At 44.6% G+C, this 13,587-nt stretch overlaps 1 long non-coding RNA gene across 23 annotated transcripts in view; it reads left to right on the forward strand.

The window, feature by feature from the left end:
• The window catches only part of LOC149122980 (uncharacterized), a 115,603-nt gene that overhangs the window by 25,357 nt on the left and 76,659 nt on the right, over positions 1 to 13,587 (forward strand). For 3 of the 23 annotated variants that reach the window (XR_016217826.1, XR_016217841.1, XR_016217847.1), the window contains one exon: positions 9,801 to 10,654. The exons of 3 other annotated variants lie outside the window; for them this stretch is intronic. This is a non-coding gene — a long non-coding RNA (uncharacterized LOC149122980). Of the gene's footprint in view, positions 1 to 141; positions 724 to 4,799; positions 4,906 to 9,800; positions 10,658 to 13,587 lie in introns of those variants that run through there. 17 more of the 23 variants (XR_016217838.1, XR_016217844.1, XR_016217835.1 and 14 more) reach the window with 12 other exon arrangements.

Here is a 13,587-nt window from a genome sequence, read left to right on the forward strand (position 1 = left end):
AGCTGGAATCAGAAGTGGAGCTGGGATTGCAATCCAGGAACTCTGATATGGGATCAAGACATCCATGCAGTAACATATCTGCCGCGCCAAGCATCTGCCCCTCGAAGGTCTCGTGTTTATTTCCATCTTGTTTAATTCCAGCTCATATCCTGGGCCGCCTCTGCTCAGATCTCTTTGACTTTGGCTGAAACATTGGAGCTTTGCCCAACATCTGCACCTTCCTCCTTCTTCCTGTTCTGTGCTAAGCCACAATGTAGAACGTGAATTTGGCTTTGTCACGTGGTCCAGGTCGTTCCTGTTCATTGCATTTGCTTCTTCCTCCTTGGAAAGCAGATCACCATGAGTGTTTCGGAGAAGCATGTGCTGGACTAGCTCCACCCAGATGAGCCTACTGTGAGCTCACGGAGCTTCCACGGCTTGGGGGCTGGGGAGTCTTCCCTGCAGACTCTGAGGACAGTGAGGGTCCTCACCCGGGGGCCCTCTTCTCCACCCCGAAGCCACACTGGGCTGCCCTGGCAGCGAGAGATTCGAGGCTGCGACTCCACCCCCTCGGATGGTAGATAGGAACTCAAGACCCAGCTCTATGGGTTGCACTCGTCCTGTGAATGCTACAAGACAAACCGTGTGATTTCAGAGAGGTGCATTTTCTTTCTGGAACAGTCTGTTAAGCAAGTGGCCTGAGACTATTTCTCACATTAGGACAGCAGAGGTGTTCTGGGACCAAAAGCATGATTCTTCTAAGGGAATTATCCATGTACCTAAGAATGGAGTAGAACCACAGAACTGTCCTAGTCCAAAGAAGCATATATCAAGGGAGCTTGACAAGAGCCCTGGACATCAGCCAGGGGCCCTCACTCCGCAGCAGGCTTTCATTTGAGCCCCAGGTTGAACAAGAGGGTTGAATGCAGGGCTGCCTCCCTGCTCTAAGGATGGATGATTTCGGAAGCTTCAGGATTCCATCTTGCTGATGGGGAGGAGGCAAATCTCTTTCAAATAAGAGTGTTGGAAAAGCATCTGATAAACTGTAGACTTGGAAACAAATAGAATCTCTGATAGGTACAGTAGGGACGCTGTTGGCTGAGTCCAGCTGCCTTCATCTGAAACCCATCGCAGCTTCAACACCAGGCCATGCTTTCCGGGGACTGCGTCCAGCCGGTGGTCCTTCCCAGGAGCCAGAACTCACCGAGTCTGCTGGTTCCCCTTCCTCCTCTTCTGCCCTCTCCAATGGTATCGTCCCCACAAACCTCTTGCCTGTTTCAGTCTTTTTATAGATCTGATTCTTAGAGACTCGGCTAATGCAGCCCTGAGTTCGACTTCACGCCAGCATCTAGAATTGTTGGTCATGTTTCCTGTCTTGAGCCCTGGAAACTCCCTTAGCATACACTTCTTTGGACTAGGTCAGTTCTGTGGTTCTACTCCATTCTTAGGTACGTGGGTAATTCCCTTAGAAGAATCATGCTTTTGGACCCAGAACCCTCTGGCCAATGACTGCCTATGAGGTCTCTGGCAGGGACAGATCCCAAATGCCCACTCCAGGACCCCTGGACCCACTCTTTAACCCACGCCCAGCCTCTCCCTCAGGCCCACCATTGCTTTCCTTAGTTCCTTAAATTTCCTTGCATGGAGTAAATTGTGATGAAGTAAAAAAAACAACAAAACTCAGTGACTTAAAATAAAAAAGGCTTCTTTCATACGCACCTGCCATGTCTCGCATCTGCTGGCATGGTCACTTGAGGACACAGACTGAGGGAGGCGGCTCTCAGGTGCTGCCTGGATGATTGAGGAAGAGCAGAGCAGGTGGGAGTTGAAGCACCTGCAATTAAACGCTTCCTCCCGGAAGTGATACATTCATTCTGCTCACCTTCTGTGGGTGACACAAGTCACTCAACCGTGCCTCTCTGCCACGCAGCAGGGAAGCAAAGGGAACACTTAATGCTGCTCAGTAAAGATGGCCTTGAGGGGCCCTGGTGTTTAGCACATAAACTTTTTGGTCCATCCCTAGAAGCCTGCGAGCATTAAATTTGCTGAAGGAGTAAGGAACATGATTTATATTTTCCTAAGGACCAAGCAAAAGATTTCTGATAAAGCAGAAGGAGGCAAGTTGAGTGTCTTCATATGGCTGTGATAGGACTCTATGAAGGGCCATGTTAGATACCAGGACACAACTGCAAGGGACTGGGGTTGATGTGACCAACATGTCCCAGCATTGACCTCCGCCTGGCAACAAGCCCGTCATAGTTCCCTGCCCTAACTGGGCCTCTGCACCAAGTCCCAGGGGTCCTGTAGGAGGATGGGAGGGCCATGATGCCTGCAGCTGTCGCTGAGTTTTTTTCCTTGCAGAAGTGGGCCCTGGCTAAGCAAGCCTCTGTAGCTGCCACTGTGGGATGACAATACTCAGAATGAAGAAGTCCCGTTGTGAAAATGGCATTACAAGAACAGAAATGTCGTCATGTTCAATCTCGATGCGCTGTGTCCTAGAGCCAAAAGGGGAAGAATTCCCTCCTCTGGCCTGAACTAAACGGCTCTCATCAGACAGCTTAGCTTTTTGGCTCCTGCTCTTTCTAGGGTGTACAGAGGTTTGTAAGTGGTTCAGATTTAAAATGCCAAATACAGTATTGATTGAATTTGGATGAGCTGAGCAGATGGGTTGGCCACATGGTACTTCAAGGGGCCAAGTCTATAGGGAAAATTCAGTCAAAAGATTTTTTTCCTGTTGAATGAGTCAATGAACTCATGACAATAGGTAAAATATGCAAAGAAAGATAAATCTCTAATCAAAAGATAAAAGATAAATCAAAAGATAAAATCTTTGTCTTTTATGACTAAGGCAAGGTAATATACATTAAGGGGTTGAAAATACTAAGGATGTTAAACACCAGCAAGAGAAATTTTACACAAATTAGTTTTTAGTAAAATATTTTAGTTTATTTGAAATGCAGAATTACAAAGAAAGAAGGAGAGAGAGAGAGCTCTTTCATCCACTGGTTCACTCCCCAAATGGTCACAACAGATGAGGCTGGGCTGATCTGAAGCCAGGAGCCAGGAGTTTCTTCCAGGTCTCCCACATAGGTACAGGGGCCCAAGTACTTGGACCATCCTCTGCAGCTTTCCCAGGCCATTAGCAGGGAGCTGGATTGGATTTGGAGCAGCCGGGACTCGAACCAGCACCCATATTGGATGCTGGTGCTTCAGGTGGTAGGGCTTTACCCACTACACCACAATACTGGCCCCCACAAATTAGTTTTAAATATGATAGTAAACTTCTATTGGCCTCAAAATATGGCTTCAGTTCTCAGAATTTATCTTCTCTGGGACTCCACCACAGTATAGCATCCTGGTTTCTCTGTTTTAAAAAATTCATTCAACAAATATGCACCAAGCACTATTGTAGGAGTGAGTATGCACCCGGGAGAGCTACTCAGCATTTCAGTGTAACTGACTGGATGTGCTCTGTGAAATGTGCTGTTACATCTTTTCTTGGTCACTGCTCATGAAACAATGACCCAGTGTTATATGCTGCTCCGTAGAACCAGAGCCCACTTAGACTTCTGTGTGTGTCCCGGAACAACATTTTCTCTGGGTGATGTTTTACAGGCTCCTTGCCAAGTTTTATTATAGGATGATGACTTCTTTTTAACAGTACCTGTTTAGCCTAGAATTATAAGGAAAAGACTCGTGTTTGCCTAAGGAGGGTCAGACAGGATTGATTTCAGCCACTCAATGTTTGTTTGAAATGTTGGTTTGAAAGATTGGGAAGGCTTCTCTCAAGAGGTATTTTCAGAAGGTCATTAGATTATCGGCTTTTTATTGAATGAGAGCCCCCTTAATCCCCTCTTAGTTTTTTATTGGTATAAAAGTTGCTGACCCAGATGTGTTTGGGGATCAGAATTAGAGGGTGATACCTGGTTTCAAAAGTACATAAAAAGGCCATCTTTAAGTTAAGATTAAGAAAAATGTCTTTCTTTATAAGATAGGTCCCTAACTGGAATATATTGGAGTTTTCCCAGAGTTTTCACCAAGATTACCTTCTTTAATATTGAGGGAAATTATCAATCTTCCAAGGGAGGAGCAGAGTTTGTAGAAGGCGTCATCTCTGCCCAATTTGTCTCCAAGTGGGACCTTGGAGACATTATGAATTATGACATCTAATTTGTCAAAATGGTAGTCATCAGTCACAAAGAATATATGACATCTATGATTTATTGAACACCTACTATATATAGCTCTAGTCTAGGTACTTTACAAGTCTTGTTTAATTTACCAATCAATAGACTGTGTAATTGAGACCAGACATATAAACCATCTGGGTACACTTTGGCGGGAAGGATATGATCTAGATAAAAAGATAGCTTTTTATTACCTGTGTCTGGAAGCTCAAACATGATCCTATGAGATTAAAATCACCAATACACCCACCGTTGTTTATGTTGAGCTTTTTCCTTTGTGGCTGAGCATTGCATTTGTTTTCTGAAAGCCGGGATTCGTGGAAGCAAGGAGAAGAGTCCAGGTGATATGGAATTGAGAGCTTTGCTTTCAGAATGATGTGTTAGCTGGAATGCCTGCAGATACAAGTAGCAGGATATCCTACTAACAGTTACTTAAGCAGACACTATTTGATCCATTTAATAAGAAATCTGAAGGTGATTCAAGAATGTTGTTAAGGAAACACCTTGACCTTCTGCAAGATCATGAAGTAGTTGAAATGGTTTTGAGTATTATGTCTTTGCATAGCAGCCCAAAGATAAGGAGGGAGGTAGCTATGAAAGCAAGGCTTTCTTCTTATGCACCTGTTCTATCAGGAGGAAAATCCTGCTCAGAAATTCAAGGCTTCTTCCTGCAGCTCACTGGATAGAAGAGTTCACACGCCCATCTCACAGACCCATTCCTGTGAAATGAAACGATCGGGTACGCCATAACTGGCTAAGATCAGTCAGGGTTGATCCTTCAGTACTGGGTTTATTGCTCCTGTGGGCCTGGAGTTGAAGTTTGAGAGACAGCACCAGTGAGTCTAGTTTGCCCTGAATGTAACATGACTGAATTGTTCTTGGGATCTCAGATTTGTAGGTCAAGTTGCTTGCAAAGAGGAGGGAGTCTTTAGACAAAAAAACAAACAAACAAACAAACAAACAAAAAACAACAACAACTACAAGTTATAAACCCCCATTAGACACAGCCTAGAAAATGTGCTTTGAGAATCCTAGAGATTTAGACAAGGTGAGACAAGAGTTTTAGATAATCAATGAAGATATTTTATTTCACCAGAACCCAAGTAGGTTAGAGAATCCACTCAGTGATATAAACCTTTTAAATAAGAAGATGCCTGGTCCACCAACCTCGGGATGTGGCTCTTGTCTTCCTTGGTCAAGATGGTTGCGATTGTTCAGCATCTCCTCTGATTATGGGAAAGCAGAATGAAGGCAGGGAGGAAGAAGGGCGAGCTTTCTTTGGTTTTAAAGAGACATCTTGGATGTTCTACACATCACTCTTGTTTACTTTGCAATGGCTAAACATAGCTGCAAAGGGGGCTGGGATGGCCATTGTTTAGCTGGATGGAAAGACACTCAATTAAAATTACAGTTCATAAGGGAAAATGGGAGACTGTGTATTGAGATGGAAACGAGAGCTTCTTTCTTATGCTTCTGGGGTTTCTGTTTTCCTGGCAGCATAAACAGATAAGCAAGAAATATGTTTTCTATTTCCATGGAAAACCTGATGAAAGATACTTGTGACTTCCAAAGAAATATATCAGGACCTCCAATTAAATGAATGTGGAGCACAGATTTGTATCTTCTCTCACTCCAAACTCTGCCAGGGTGACCTAGAATACCTTTAAAAAGCAAATGGGGATCTTACAGAAATGAGGGGGTTCAGTGAAAGACTGTATGCTGAATTGGATCCCTTCCTCGGCACTGCCTCCTCTTGGCTCTGGAAAGATTAGCCCCCAGATTTATCACATCCAGCCCCTGACTCCCCACTTCCCCACTCCTCCTGGTCAGGAAACTGGAGGTATTTGGGAAAAAATGACCTATGAAAATACAGTAACTGAAACATAAGTTAGGCCTGGTTCAAATGAAAGAGAATGAACAAGTGACAAGGTGTAAATGTATGTCATAAGAAACACAGAAGAAGAAGAAGTGGCTGAAATAAGTGTTTAAGGTTCAAGGTTGAGTTACGTTCCTGTTAATGAGAGATGGATAATTAAGATATTCTTACAATTTTATATATGAATACAATGGATAAAAATTCTGAGCCAAAGGGCAAAGTTTTCTTTAAGTTTATTTTTTAGTTTACACATGCTCTGACTCTTGAAAATATAATTATACTTCCTCTTAAATATTTGCTTGTGAAGGGCAGAGAGTTTCCATGATATATGACTTCTAAATACAACAGTTGTTGCAATTTGTAGTCTTGAGGCTGTGTATACTATAGAAAATTCTGTTTGCTGGACAGAATTGTTAGTTCACTTAAGTTATAAACTTTATTTGTCATGGGAAATTGAATTTTCTGTCGTGTTTTGTTATAATTAAACCACTGATTATCACCATTCTTGCTATAGTTAAAGTTTTGTTATTTACTGTGTAAATCCCTACATATTTCCTCCTTGTAGTTGTGTCAATGAAATATGAAACTACTTCAAAAAGTCTGTGGGAAAAATGAAATTAAAAATCTAGCTTATTTTTGTGGAAAAAATGTTGAAACCCATGCATACTTTTTTCATAATACATATTTTCATAATGTTTTTGCCCCAAAGTAAACTTATCTTTCGATTCCACTTCCCAATAACTCTTTGCAATGCCCTCATATAATAAGGAGTTGTTAGAATATTCATTTCTAAAATACAACACAAAACCTCCTCCTTGGACAGACTCAAGAGAGATCTATCAACATGGACCCATGGTGACACACAGAAACAAAAGCAATGCCCCCCCCCCCCCCAGGGCACTCCTCAGGACAGCAGCTCCTCCCCAGTGAATAATGGCTAACCATGCTCACAGAAATTCCAATCTCTCTTTGTCGAAGGTGACTCACTCTTTTTTTATTTTTTATTTTTTGACAGACAGAGTGGACAGTAGGAGAGAGAGACAGAGAGAAAGGTCTTCCTTTGCCGTTGGTTCACCCTCCAATGGCCGCCGCAGCCGGCGCGCTGTGGCCAAGCGCACTGTGGCCGGCGCGCTGTGGCCGGTGCACCGCACTGATCTGAAGGCAGGAGCCAGGTGCTTCTCCTGGTCTCCCATGGGGTGCAGGGCCCAAGCACTTGGGCCATCCTCCACTGCACTCCCGGGCCACAGCAGAGAGCTGGCCTGGAAGAGGGGCAACTGGGACAGAATCCGGCACCCCGACCGGGACTAGAACCCGGTGTGCTAGCGCCGCAAGGCGGAGGATTAGCCTAGTGAGCCACGGCACCGGCCTAGGTGACTCACTCTTAAATAAACTAGACATCCCATATGGGCACCTGCTTGAGTCCCAGCTGCTCCACTTCTGATCCAGCTCTCTGCTATGGCCTGAGAAAGCAGTGGAAGATGGCCCAAGTGCTTGGGCCCCTGCACCTACGTGGGAGACCTGGAGGAAGCTCCTGGCTCCTGGCTCCTGGCTCCTGATCAGCACTGCTCTGGCCATTGCGGCCATCTGGGGAATGAACCCGCAGGTGGAAAACCTTTTTCTCTCTTTCCCTCTCCCTCTCTCTCTCTCTCTGTTTCTCTGTAATTCTGCCTTTTAAATAAATAAATAAATCTTAAAAAATAAAGAGAGAGGGAAAGAGAGAAAGGAAAAGGGGGGACTGAAGAGTTCTGTTGGAGGGCTTCCTGATAAACTTATTGATAGATGTAGAAACGGTAAGAACTTGGCCGGCGCCGCGGCTCACTAGGCTAATCCTCCGCCTAGCGGCGCCGGCACACTGGGTTCTAGTCCCGGTCGGGGCGCCGGATTCTGTCCCGGTTGCCCCTCTTCCAGGCCAGCCCTCTGCTGTGGCCAGGGAGTGCAGTGGAGGATGGCCCAGGTGCTTGGGCCCTGCATCCCATGGGAGGCCAGGAAAAGCACCTGGCTCCTGGCTCCCGCCATCGGATCAGCGCGCTGGCCGCGGCGGCCATTGGAGGGTGAACCAACGGCAAAGGAAGACCTTTCTCTCTGTCTCTCTCTCTCTCACTGTCCACTCTGCCTGTCAAAAAAAAAAAAAAAAAAAAAAAAAAAAAAGAAACGGTAAGAACTTAAAACACATTGTGAATTAACTCCAGGAAAAGTACAGTGTTGTGTAAGAAAGAAAATGGAGCCATAATCCTACTGTGTGAGGCGGAACAACAAATACGATTTACCTTGTCATAAAGTGTCCCTAAAGGAGATAACCCAAACGTAAGCCAATTCACATTTGTTGTATGGAGGGACATTTATACGGACTTTTACCTTCCTGTGATACTACTGGAAATAAAAAAAGTTTCTACTTGATATGAAAAACCTTGGAGCCTGGTTACCTATTCTTGCAGGATGCAGACTACAGCTGAGGATGCTTACCTAACAAAGGAGTTTAAGGAACAGGACAGGGGGCAGCACAGGAAGTGCTTCCAGGGCCATGGGAAGTGAGGAGCCATCAGACCACAACCTTCTCTGCCTTTCTCCTCTCAACACACACACCGCTTGCTTGAGGATTTCAGTTTCTGTTCAGACACTTGCTTGATTGGGATTCTGATTTTCCCGATGCTGATGGAGAGGAGAATCAAGAAAACCAAGAGCGGTTCTTGATAATCTCTTAGTAGCAAGTGAAGAGAAGCACTGAGTTAAGTTCCAGAATAATTTAGAGAATCCATAAATTATATGTTAAAAATCACAGGACCTGGGGCCGGCGCTGTGGCACAGAAGGTTAAATCTCTGCCTACAGTCCCAGAATCTCATATGGGTGCCGGTTCAAGTCCCTGCTAATGCACCTGGGAGGGCAGCAGAGGATGGCCCAAGTGCTTGGGCCCCTGCACCCACGTGGGAGATCTGGGAGAAGTTCCTGGCTCCTGGCTTCAGCCTGGCCCAGCCTTGGCCATTGTAACCATTTAGGGAGTGAACCAGTGGATGGAAGACCTCTCTCTCTTTCCCTCTCTTTCTGCCTTCCAAAATAAATAAGTCTTTAAAAAAGAAAATCACGAGCTAGCTTGTGTGTTAAAACTTTAGGTGATCAGCAGAACCTAGTAATTGTTCAATTTCCATTCTCTCTACCTCTCTTTTGATAACCAGCTCCCAGATTTTACAGAACCACAGGTCTGCCCAGCCAGGGACACACCTGGGCCTCTCCTGGAGCTCTGTTGGCTGTGGCCATGTGATTGAGTTTTGGTCAATGGAAGGTCAGCAGAAATGCGGCACCCCACTTCTGAGTAATCTCGTGCACTCCGTTGCCTCTTTGTTTTGTCCTTCCCAAACACCAAGGGCACTATCGAAGCTTCAGCCATGAAGATCATGGTCTGGGACAGGAGTCGACAAACTGCAGCCCGTGGGTCATAGCTGGCCTGCCACCAATTTTTGTAAAAACATCTATTTTATTTATTTGAAAGGCAGAGAGAGAGAGAGAGAGAGATCTCCCATCTGTTGGTTCACTTCCCAAATGGCCACAGTAGTCTGGGTTGCACCATGCTGAAGCCAGAAACCCAGAACTCTATCTGGGTATCTCACATGGATGGCAGAGGTCCAGGTGATTGGACCATCTTCCACTGTTTACCAGACATGTTAACAAGGAGCTCTGCCACCTATTTTTATAAATAAAGTTTTATTAGAATAAAGTCATACTCATTCATTAATATCTTATGTATGACTGCTTTTTTCCACAGGGTGAAGACTTGAAAAGTTTGGACAGGGAATGTCTGGCCCAGAGAGCCTAAAGTATTTATTGTATAGCCCTTTATAGAAAAAAAAAAATTCTGACTACCATTGTAGGTGATTATGGAGCAGCCAGCGAGAAGGAACATGGTGTCCTGGATGACCTTGTGGAGTGAGAGCTTTCGTCTCGACTGCCTGCCTCTGCACTAACCTAAGAGAGAGATGAGCTTCCCTCCTGAGCTGCTGTGTATTTGAGTCAGTTTCTTCCAGCTGCTTACTTCAATCCCGTATGCTCCAGAAACAATATTCTAATGAATAGCACTTCCTCTAACAAAACATAACGAGTAAACTCGATGTGCCTATAACAAATAGTTGAGGATCACGTAGAGTCATGTTAGACAACACTCATGACTTCAAGTCAGGGTTTAAAAGGAATTCTTGCAATCAACTAGATGAAGAGAAAGACAAGAAAACAACTTATAGAATATGTGTGAAGGAACTTCGAAATGTTCACAGGAAATGGAACTTGAAGATACTTTGTGTTAAAAATTGTGGAATCTAAACTTATGAAGGGCATTGAAAAATTTCATGAAAAAGCATGTAGTGACAAGACCATACACAGATTTCAAACAATGTGGTGCACAAAAATAAATATCTTTTAGTTCCATGTCCATGAACCTTTTGAAGTCCCCTTATATATATCTAACAAGATAGGATCATCACCTTCATGGAATTTAATGTGTATATTCATAATATCTTCAAAGTAAAAGTCTTCTAATTATTCCCTATTTTTATTCTTATTGAATACGACAGCCTTCCTTCTTCAAAGCAGCTGTTCATAGTGCCTTTCATGAAATTCTTCAATAAACCGCTGAGACTTCCATTCTCTGCCTTTAGCTATAATTTCTGTGCCAGGGTGAATTTTAAAATGAGTGTTGTAACAATTTTCTGCTTCTAAAAGAGATAGGGGGGCGGTGCTGTGGCATAGTGGGTAAAGCTGCCACCTGCAGTGCCGGCATCCCATATGGGCACTGGTTCACGTCCCGGCTGCTCCACTTCCAATCCAGCTCTCTGCTATGGCCTGGGAAGGCAGTGGGAGATGGCCCAAGTCCTTAGGTCCCTAAACCTGGAGGAAGCTCCTGATTCCTGGCTTCGGATCAGCGCAGCTTGGGCCATTGCTGTCATCTGGGGAGTGACTGGCAGATGGAAAACTTCTCTATCTCTGCATCTCTGTAGCTCTGTCTTTCAAATAATAAATAAGTCTTTTAAAAAGAGAGATAGAGATAGGTAGTTAGCCCTAAAGAAAATCGGAGGTGAACCATGTGAAGCTTAATGGCCTGCCCCAGTTCAAAGTCAAAGTTGACATTGATCAATTTTCTATTGCCACGAACTAGCCCTACAGCTATGTTCTTTTTGTTGGAGCTTGCTCAATTTCGCTTGAAAAGCAGATGGACAGAAATTTAAGGATAACACAATAAGGATTTACTCAAGAACAATGAAACCATGTTCACAGGAAAAGCTGTAAGTGAATATTTACAATAGCTATATTAATAATCACCAGACACCATAAATGAGCCAGTCTTTCCACTGGGGAATGGGTAAACGGCTGAGTCATAGTAGGAGCAGGAGAATTCCTATGCCGTCATGAGGAGGCATGGAGGACTGATTTGTGCAACAGCATGCATGAGTATCAGATGCGTTCCCTTATGCAGGAAGCCAGGTTCCAAAGGCTGTCTGTAGCATTACTCCATTTACATGACATCCTGGAACAGGCAGAATTGTCAGAACAGAAAGAAAGATAAATGGGGCCGGCGCTGTGGCATAGTGGGTAAAGCCTCTGCTTGTGGTATTGGCATCCCAGGTGGGCATCAGTTTGAGTCCCATCTCTTCAACTTCCAATCCAGCTCCCTGCTAATGGCCTGGGAAAGCAATAAAGGATGACTCATATGGGAGACCTGGAGGAAGCTCTTGGCTGCTGGCTTTGGCCTGGCCAAGCAGCAAGCTGAGGTAGCTATTTGGGGAATGAACCAGCAGATAGAAGACCTCTCTCTCTCTCTCTCTCTCTCTAACTGCCTTTCAAATAAATCTAAAAAAAAGAGGCTGCTTGAGACACCAGCATTCAATATCAGAGGGCCTGGGTTCAAGTTCTGAAAGGTCACCACAAAACACACCAAACAGCTGAATAAGGGGGATTTATTGTCAGGTGGGGGAAACCCAACAGGCTGCATCCCTGTGCAGGTGAGAACAGCAGCCTGTCCTGGGAGAACAGGTCTTGCATAGCTTTGCAGAGGTAAGGGAGTGGCAGTAGCAAATCCCGTTAGGGTGGGGTGGAGCTGACACTTGCGGTTGGGCCATTTGGTCACCTGACTTCTAGTAAGCCAGGCTGGGCTTAGAATGACGCTTACTGTACAAAATGGCAATGGGGCCAGAGCCTAAGATGGTGCCACAGATAAGACTATGCCATTTTACTAACGAGTTCCAGTTCCACTCCTGAGTCCAGCTTCCTGCTAATGCACACCCTGGTAGGCAGCAGGCAATGGGTCAAGTCCTTGGGTCCTTAGCACCCACATGGAAGTCTTAGAGTGAGTTCCAGGCTCCAGGCTTTAGCCTGGCCCAGCCCCAACTTTTGGGGCATTTGGGGAGTAAACTGGCAAATGAGAGATTTCTGTCTCTGTGCCTCTCAAACAAATAAAATAATGAAAGTTCCAAAAATATATGAGAATTTGGGGCCAGCACTGTGGCATCATGGGTTAAAGTCCTATCTGTAGTGCTGGCATCCCATATGGGTTCCGGTACGAGTCCCGTCTGCTCCTCTTCCAATCCAGCTCTCTGCTATGGCCTGGGAAAGCAGTAGAAGATGGCCCAAGTCCTTGGGCCCTGCACCCGGGTGGGAGACCTGGAAGAAGCTCCTGGCTTTGAATCAACTCAGCTCTGGCCGTTGGTCATTTGGGGAGTGAACTAGCAAATGGAAGACCTTTCTCACTCTCTGGCTCTACCTCTCTCTGTAACTCTATCTTTCAAATAAATTAAAAAAAAAAAAACTCTTTAAAAAATAAAATAAAGACAATGGTATTGACTGAGCTTTAAATAAAGTAATCAAACTACCTCTTTGTCCCCTCCCCAAATTAGAATACCACATATAAGGTGTATGCTATACATGGGCATTTTTCCTTTCTTACTTATGGCTCATTTTATTTGTATTGTAAAATAGAACAAAGACAGGATTTAATGAGGTTGGATGAGTATCCTTGTTGCCAGCTATGGAAAAAGACAGAACATTCTGGTCACCCAGGGGCCTCATTGTCCCTCCAATAACAGCATTCTCCTTACCAACATCACTCTCCACTGTGCTCCTTTTTACATAAGGGCTTCCTTGTCTAGCATCACCTAAGTATGCATCCCTGGCCCCTACAACTTCGATTTGCTAGCTTTTGGAGTTTATTTCTTGTGTCTTGGAACCCACAGATTGCCCTCTCTGTTTTCCTGATGAGAACCCAGTCGTGTTCTCTGTATTTCCCTTAAACTGTCACCTCCAGGTTTGATCCCCCCAGGTTCAAACACATCACAAGACCACAGGTGCTACTTTGTCCTTTCATTAGAAACCCCTCTCATGGGAGATGGCCAATGAACTAATCAATGAACTAGGTATCAAATACATTTAAAGACTTAGTCTTTGAAATGATGTTTTATAGATGTGTAACATTTATGCTTCTGGCATCTTAAGTTTAATATTGCCCTGAAAACTTTGGGCCATGCGACAAAGATAAAATACTTCATGTGTTCATGTTGATCCTTGGG

This window comes from Oryctolagus cuniculus, chromosome 12 (genome assembly GCF_051225735.1).
Source record: "Oryctolagus cuniculus isolate XC-2025 breed Fujian yellow rabbit chromosome 12, ASM5122573v1, whole genome shotgun sequence".
Lineage (NCBI taxonomy): Eukaryota > Metazoa > Chordata > Mammalia > Lagomorpha > Leporidae > Oryctolagus > Oryctolagus cuniculus.